The sequence below is a fragment of the Mus pahari genome, chromosome 8, assembly GCF_900095145.1.
Source record: "Mus pahari chromosome 8, PAHARI_EIJ_v1.1, whole genome shotgun sequence".
In the NCBI taxonomy this organism is placed as follows: Eukaryota; Metazoa; Chordata; class Mammalia; order Rodentia; family Muridae; genus Mus; species Mus pahari.
Genome location: NC_034597.1, coordinates 99,705,117 through 99,714,710, shown reverse-complemented (window position 1 = coordinate 99,714,710; position 9,594 = coordinate 99,705,117).

Genomic DNA, 9,594 nt, shown 5'->3' with positions numbered 1-9,594 from the left:
CTCCCCTCCCCTTCCCTTCCCTCCCCTCCCCTTCCCTTCCCTTCCCTTCCCTTCCCTTTCCTTTCTTTTCTTTTCCTTTTTTCCTTATTTCTTATTATTTTTTAAGGGAAATGGCTGAGAAGTGAGAAGGCTTTTCTTAGCTGCTCTGTACAGAATAAGAAACAGGAAGTGATATCCCCATGCTAACAAAGCCTTTGTGTGGGTGCTGATGTTTTAGCTCATCATGAATAAAGACACAGTTAGCTCAGTTTAAACTACACCTCACTGAACTGTAATCATCTGGAACTGCCATGTGGTTCTACAGCTCCAAATGTCCCCTCCTGATCTGTCTTAGACATGTGGGTTCATGATTTCTGTATGCTGTGAAAAAAGAAGACCTTTCAGATGTCAAAGGTTTTAAGCTGAAACACAAATTTTTAGTAAATTAAAGACCTGAAAAAAAAAAGAGAGAGAGAGAAAAATAGAGAATGGGAAGTATCCAGCTATTGCTCAAACCTATGAGGTATTTAATTGCTTTAGAGATGTGTGAATGATGACACAGTGACAGAGTAGAGGAAACAATTTGGGAAAAAAACACAGGGAACTGCTGGGGCAGGAGAGGTAAAGATTCAAAGGAAGAGGAAAATATCAGACCCAGAGTTAGAGCGAGAAAAGTGCTTCAAATACACTTAGGTTAATTAATGTTAATGAATGAAACTGGTTAATTCACATAGATTTGAATATTGATTATAATCCTCTGTAATGATTGTAAGGTTTGGTTCCTCTTCAGAGTTTTCAGGAGTGTTGACTAATATTGGCTAGGTTTCTATCCTTCTTCTAGGATAGTCCTCCTTGTCAATCTAAGGGAACTCACTGGATGTTTGGTGAAGTCCATCAAATTTGGAGTAGCAAAAATTAACACTTTTCTCTTTCTGTCACTCTGCATTTATGAATATTTTCCGACTTATTCCATTGTCCTGATTTAGATCATATAAATCTACTGTAAGATGATCTTTTCTCTCAAAAATGATGAAAATTATTTTCATGCCAGCCATTTTGTAATTAAAAGATATTTCAAGTGAGGTTCAATGAGTGATAATAAATAGCATGTATTTTTCTGAGCACAATAGCAATTATTTTCTGATCTTTATTCTTTTAATGACATTATGATAGATTTCAGTTTCTAGGCACAGTTCCAGACTTTGTCAATCCCTAATATTAATGAGGAACTCAGCGCACATGCTTTGGTTTATTCAGAAATAACAGTGCACTAAATATAATGACCTAGATTGAATGCACTCCTTTCACTAGGCGATTCTGGGTCTCATAATTTCTCAACATTTAGGAGGAGTACTTATTTTCATCAACTTCAAAATCATACCTGGAACTAGCTTGCATCAGCATGGGAGACCAGGGCTATTGAAAAGAGGTTGCTAAATGGGGGTTGGGCTGAGCGGGTATGCATTGTGCAATACAATAATGATGAGACAGATTGTTGCACACAAGAGACAGAAGCTCTCACTAATAAATTTTTCTCAGCTCAAAATATTCAGAATACATGTGGAAAAGGGGAGACCAACTTTTGGAATTATTAATGCCAAGATTCATTACATTCCAATAGTGAGGATCCAGATCTGGAACTAAAGAGATGATTGCAAAATACACTTGAAAACTTAAACAAGAACTATTAACACTGGCCAGCTATAATTCAATTATAATTGTATGTGTGTGTGTTTGTCTATGTCTGTTATGAAAGAGAAAGAGAGAGAGGGAGATAGATACAGAGAGACAGAGGAGACACAAAACAGAGAAGTAGAACAGTCTTAGGGCATAAATTTCATAATTATATATTCATTTATATTTTATATTTGTAAACGCTTAAGTGAAAGAGAATTTCATCTACAATTCATGTCAAGTATATGCTTCTTAACTTATAATAGGAAATTTACTTCTCATACACTTTAACAAGAATATTTAGTGGTCATAACAAATTCCTACTGAAACCTGTCAGTTTGATTTAAATTGGAGGTAATGGAAGTTCCATGTTCCTTACATAAGATTGTAAATGATACTGCAGCAGTTTTCTGCCAAAAGATGGGACTGTTAGATTGTGAGTTTCATTCTTCTTCATAATGTTTGCTTGTTTGCTTGGTGTCACCTGTATACCTAGCTTACAAAGGCATGTCTGCACTGCATCCTTAATGCTTTCAAGCGTGTCCCTGATAAACTTATTAGAAAAAGGCATAAATCATCTTCTAGGATGATTGAGTTGCCAAAAGACACAGGCTCATTGGGTCATCTTCCTGGTCCCTTAGCTCACCCACTCCTCTCCAGCTTTCCCTATCTTTTCTCTGTTACAATTCCAGATGTCTGCCACCCAGACCTTCTTTTATTCAACTCTGGCAGCCCCCTCTCACTTCTTCAGAACTAAAGAGACTCGGTCTCTTTCCTCCTCCTTCAGAAAACTGTTCTCACTTCTTGCTGATTGCACATTTCGTGTTTCCAAATATTTTTATTTCTTATCTTTCTTTCTACTCCAAAATACACTGTCAAATTACTTTTTAACTTTCATCTATTCTCAACTTCATCTTTTGTTCAATAAAATTAGAAGATATTAGATGAAAAGGAATGGCTTTTCCACTGTTTGCTTTAAAACTTTCTAATTATAATGGTATCTAATTTTTGAGAATTTCATGAATGCATACATTGAAATATGAAAATTATCTCTGTCCTACTTACTGTCTGCATCTTCCCCTGTGAACATCCAACATTCTCTTTCTGAACTTTCAGTTTTCATTACTGTAGTTTTTTTATTGTATTTTTAGTCTTTTTATATTTCTAATGCTTGTCTTTGTAGATTATTATTTTGCACACATATAAATATGGAAACACATACTGATGAATCCATTTAGTGTTGTTTATTTGTCTATGATTTTAGGATTAAACCCTTGATATTGATAACTGCTTAGAGAGCTCATTCCTGAGTAAACGATTTTTCATTTCTTAGCAGTTGCTACATTAGTGGCTTGCAGCTCAACATAGAGGGGTCAAGGTATATCACAATGAAGCTCAGGTTACATAGGCCTTGTTAAAGCTGTTATTATTGAAATTTCATGAGAGAAGCATCCCTGTTACTTGTCGAAGACAAAAATCTCTCAGTAGAAGTCTGGTCCTCTAAATCTTAGACCCTTTAAATTGCCTGTTCCAAATTGTTTCCTGAGCCTTAACTGAAGCATTGTGCTTTGGATTTCCAAATTTGGGTTGGCTTCCCTATTGGGAGTTGTTTCTGTTTTTCTTGTGATTGTCCTCATCTGCTGTACAAAGAAACTTCTTTGATGATCATTAAGAGGTACACTGATCTGTGGATTAAAGGATAAGTACTTAACATGTAGTTACAAACAATACTGATTCATGAAGTGGTAAGGGTGGGTCCTCCTCTATCGTCCATGGCTCACAGCACATGGCAAGAATTTTCACCCACTAAGGGGCCTTTTGTCTCAGTTTTGCAGCTATTGGTTACCACCAAGATATAAGTAAGTGTCACTGTAGCACACTTGGGAATAGCTTGATGTTCTAATTATTGTTGAATTTGTGGGCATCACAGCTGGATAAGACTATTGATGACTGTTCTCAATAGGATACATGCACAGCACCCCCAGCACCATGAGAGCCAGTTTTCAGGAAAGAAATTTGGAGGTCAGGAAAGAGCTTTGTTTCCTCCAACTACTGTCTGAAGTGTTTGGTATCTTTAGCAATTGATACTTACTCTCAAATTCTGAAAGCTGAAAGTACTGTACTTACAATATGGCTACTACTTCCATTTTGATAAGTATTGACTAAACTAGCATTGCCTTCCCTTACAACACTGTTACTAGACATGCAAATCAAGGGTTTAGTGGCACTTCCTGATTGTCAGATTGATACGATTTAGAATGACCTAGGAGATAAACTTCAGGATATACTTCTAAAAGAGTATTAAGAAGCACTTAACCAAAGAAGAAAGACCAAACTAGGATGTGGGTCATGCCACTGCATGGGCTGAGATTACAGACTGAATGAAAGAGACTAAAGCAAGTGAACACTGCATTCATCTCCCTGCTTTCTGACTGTACAAGGAATTTGAGCAACTATCTCAGGCTACTGAAAACATAAGTAGAACCAGTTTACTACCACACCTTCACCATCAATCTGTGAGCTAAAATAAAGCATTCTCTCTTTCAATTGTTGTGGTTAGGCATTCTGTCGAAATAGGAAGAAAATAATCTAATAGTTCCAACAAGAAACTATTACTTTATAATACTATCAATCACTGCAATACGTGTTATGACAAAGTAGAGATAATAAAATGGATTAGATCTCTCCATTTCCTAAAAAGAATTAGCTTTCATAAATCTATTTATGTGACATTTTGACCAGAAAGTATTAAATCTATATCCTATACTCATAATCTGAATAAACTCTTGTTGCAAAATTTAGTCACAAAATATTTTGTAGCCACGTTTAAATTAAGAGCTTTCCACTAAGCTATATTAAGAAATATTCTTCAGAGCCTTAGTCCAGATATAAAATATTCTATAAAAAATATCAGTTCCATTAGGGATTCCCTTGTTGATAACTCTCTGTTTATCTCTGTAACCCATTTTTAATTGGTTTATTTGGTTTGTATGCATTTAATTTCATTAGTTCTTTATATATTCTGGATATTAGCCATTTGTCAACTGTAGGGTTGGTGAAGGTCTTTCCCCACTCTGTAGGCTGCTGCTTTGTCCTATTGATAATGTTCGTTGTCATACAGAAGTCTTTCAGCTTCATGAGGTTCCATTGATTAATTGTTGATCTTTTTAACTGAGCCATGGAAGGCAAAAAGGGGATGTTTGAATCTCACTCATTAAGACAAATAAAATAGACATTAGAAGTAGGTGGAGGAAGGAAACTTGATGGGAGAAGGGGTGGGAAGGGGAATAGCAGTGGGGCCAGGTATGAGGAAAACAGGAACGGGGGTGAGAGGACTGTGAGAGAGAAGGAAAACTGGTGTGTGGGAGGAATTTCTGGGACAAGCAGGAGAACTTGTGCAGGCATAAGCTCCTGGGGGAATAAGGGGGTGACCCTAGCTGAGATTCATAGCAGTGGGGACACATGAAGCTTGAAGTGGCCACTTCTTTTAGCTGTGTAGGACTTCTAGTGGTAGGAGGGGGGCACCAATCAACTCAAAACCTTTGACCCCAAATTAGCCCTATATAAAGATGTACAAGGATAAAGATGGAAAAGAGATTAATGGAATAGACAACTAATGACTGGTTCAACTTGAGACCCCACCTCATGGGAAAGAGCCACTTCTATATTAATAGTGATACTCTGGTATGGTTGAAGAGTCATCTGAGTATCCAGGAGCTGATAAAAACAGATGCAGATACCATCAGTCAAACATTAGGTTGAGCTTGGCAATCTTGTGGAAGAAGGGAAGGAAGGGTTGAAGGGACCAAATAAGTCAATGACACTATAAGAAGACTTACAGAGCTAATTGACCTGAGCCCCTGGGGGATCATACAGACTGAACCATTGACAAAGAAGAAGGCTCAGAATAGACTGGACCTATGCTTGTTATGCACATATAGGAAATGTGAAGCTTGGTCTTTATGTGGATGCACCAACAATTGGAAAGGGGGCTATCTCTGATAGGGGAATCTGTTGCCTGCCATTGGGTCTCTTTTCCTTTGCTGAATTGCCTTATGTTGCCTCAGTGGGAGATGATGTGCTTAATCCAGATGAGACTTGATTGCCAGAGAGAGTTGGTACCTACAGGTGAGACCTCCCCATCTCAGGGAGAAGAGGAAAAGGAAATGGGAGAAAGAACGTTGGAAGGTAGACAGGAAAGGAGAGACTGGAAGGAGATGAGAGACGGGAAATGTTGCATTCTAGATGTAAAGTGAATAAATTAATGAGAAAATTAAAACAAACAAAAAAGAAAAAAATAAGCTTCAACCCTAGATAGTATGATACCTATATCTTAATGTTGAGTTTTTTACTTATTTTTATTGAGTCATGTTTTCAGTTATTCCTAAAAAATGACTGTAACAATTATTCTTTATTCATACTGTTGTTAATTCTTATTTAGCTAGTTATTTAAAAACCCACCCAAAATAAACATGAATGAACTAAAACAAAATAACAAAACCACAGAATAAGGTCAAGATAAGATCAAGGAGATAATCTTGTGTACTCTGCCTAGCAAACATAATACTGGAGGAGATGAGGAATAAAATTAGCTATCTCCATGTTGGCTTATCAAGATTTAGCCATTATATTAGGCAGAAAAAAAGATCCATTCATACATGCAATGTCCCTCAGAGTTTTTTAATTGCATTATAGCATCTGGAACTGTCTTCTGAAACCACAAGCTATGACCAAGCCTGTACTAATTAAGGAGGATTTGGCAGCTAGGACTACACTCCTACTTTGAACCCAGTCCAGTTTTGGGATCTGCCACGCATGAAGAAACAGACCCAGCTGCAGGACTTACGGGTAATTTGAGTTAATCAGAAAGCTCACAGTATTTAGCAGATTCTATCAAGCAAGTTATATTTCAAAGGTGATAGTTCAAGCAAGTCAGTAATATTCAGTACCAAGTAAAGCAAATTGCTAGAGTTGCACCAAAATAATGTACTTGTAAGGAAGGTGATGACTTTGTGAATTGGATAAGCAGAGTACTGAAGGGTTCAGCTGTCATTTTATGATACTGGGTCATCCCTGCTTCTCAGCATCAATGTCAGTCTAGCTACTTGTCTGAAGACAAAAGACTAGAACATTACAAATAGTATTTTATATTACATGTTATATATTATAAAATATTACATTATTACATATACACTGTGTTTATTTAGCATGTGACCTAAATAATTACAGTGTTGAAATACTGCATGACAGAACAGAGTCAAAAATTCCCATTTTCTAAAAATGAAAATACTAAGGCCTTTGGCACACAGAAACAATCTGTTGTCTGTCTTCAAAGAGAAAGAAAAAGTGGCTGTGATCTCCCAGGATGCAAGAGTAGGGAAATCAGCATTCTTGAAACAGGACAGAGGAGGCATCAGACTAAAGTATCAAAAGCAAGTAGATATGAAATCAGGTATACCAGAAGTCTTTAAAGCTTGGCAAACCACTTCCAAAAGAGAAAATAAAAAAGCGATTCATCATCTTTAGTTTCTGGAATCTTGGCATAGATGTGACCTGTATTTGTTCTGATGAAGGTTATTGTGTCATCCCTCTACATTATGTCAGTTTAGCTACACAATTAGTGATTCTTGTAGTCATGAAAACAAAGTTCAAATTAACTTTTGTGTTACAGCTGTGGGTTAATGGGTATGATAATAGCCTAATGACCCTATTGCTGTATTCCCAGGCATATACAACCTTCAATTTTGGGCAAACCTATTAAGTTTAATTTTCTAGACTGAGAAAATTACATTTCCTTAAGAGTCTGGGAAAGCTACAACTATATACTAAAATACAACGAATATGGCCGGGTGTGGTGGCACACGCCTTTAATCCCAGCACTTGGGAGGCAGAGGCAGGTGGATTTCTGCGTTCGAGGCCAGCGTGGTCTACAAAGTGAGTTCCAGGACAGCCAGGGCTATACAGAGAAACCCTGTCCCAAAAAACAAACAAAAAACAAAAAACAACAACAAAAAAATACAATGAATGCTACAGTGAGTGTCTGTCATGTGTAACTTCTTACTATAGATTTAAATATTGTTTAATTCAATTCTCAAAATTTAAATAAATTCTAATGTTATCATTTTAAGGCTATTTACAATTTTTGCACAAATGCACATCATTTCACAAAATGATACATTCTTGCAAATCATCCATTGTATTTAACACTCAAATATTTGAATGTATTGGTTTACTTAAGAAAATCATATTTCTCTTCACAGACATGGAAGAAAACATTTAATTGGCACAGGTGTGTCCATTTTGTGTTGTGAGATCCCTTCATATACAAGTAGCCTTCTTTACTCTTAAAAGTCAGTGGAAAATCAGATTATTTGTTACTATTTTCTGAACTATTATTAAAATGTTTCTATGAACAAAAAGAAATAAATTATGCAAGTTAAAGAAGTTATATAGTATTCACCCAAACTTAACATTTTTAAAGTTAATCTTAACATAACAAATCTGTTGTAAAAAGAAAAGCAGATTTCAAGTTGTAGACAAGAAATAATAGACATATTCCTTGGTATTCTTTATGCTAAATGCAGCTAAAAATATAAAATAACATAAGAGAAGTGGGGAGAAGGTGGCAGGTTCAATAAGGGCTCCCAACTGAATAGTTGCATGAAATGAGCTCCTGAAAACATCCTCGTTTGACCTCATTTGCTCCATCTTGGGTATCCAGGCCTATAACCTAGAAAGGCCAGAGTGTCAGAAGAAAGCAGAACAGAAGAAAATTATGATTTATGAAGTCAAATAGTGAGAACTAGGAAAGGAGCCACATTGAAGCAATGTGTTTGTCAGTGGATTTCCCACTCCTGGTCATTTCCATCTGAAAAAATAAGGACATCAGCAGGGCAAAAAGAGGTCACATTGCCCTGAGGTGATGAAGAGGAGGAGCATCTCTCATGCTGTTCCTCTTTTTGATTGCCTGAGGCCAGCTGATTGGAAAATCGACAGTTTCACACAACATCCATGGTAATACTGTGTATCTCATCTCCAGCTCTCCAGTGGCGGCAGAGACAAATGGATGCCTAAACTTATCCCACTGTGTAAGAGTTATGAGGAAACATTTTTCTGCTCTTTATGAGATCTATGGTGAACTATGTTAATGAAGAACATTATATCTCTTCAAAGGCACTAGATTGTTTTGTGCTGTAATCCTTCCATTAATAATTGAGAAAAAGGATTACAAAAGATATGTATTTTAATAAAATAATCATTTTAATATTTTAATAAAATAAAGGGTTAAACAAATATATTTATTTTATTTTATATGAATGAGTATTTTGGTTATATATGTGTATGTTCATCCACCACATGATTGTACGCATGGTATATTACAGTATTCAGAAAAGGGACTAGGATCCCTTAGATCTGGAATTATGATTGATTCCACCCAAATGTTAAGCCACCATTTGGGTGAGTTGAAGTGAACCTAGGTCCTTGACAAAACCAGCAATTTCAATTAACCTGTAAGCCATATCTCCCATCCTAAAAGAAATGCATTTTAGTAAAAAAATAGTTCAAAGAACACTCACACACAAAACCACATAAGTCAATCAAATTTAATACAGTACAGAAGAAAGGTACTTACACACTGATGGTCAATAAATGTGGGCAAGGGAGACAGTAGGTATATTGCTGTACATGGTCTTCTTATTGAAGATGCAAGTGAACTTGCTTAGCCACCTGCAAAAGCAAGCAATTGGATCCTTATCTCATCTACTCCCACCTATCTCTTCTCTCTCTCTCTCTCTCTCTCTCTCTCTCTCTCTCTCTCTCTCTCTCTCTCTCTCTCACACACACACACACACACACACACACACACACATAAGAAAGCAAATACACATACACCTGACCTGAGTTAAGGACTGAAGAATGAAACCTGAATCCATGAGAAAT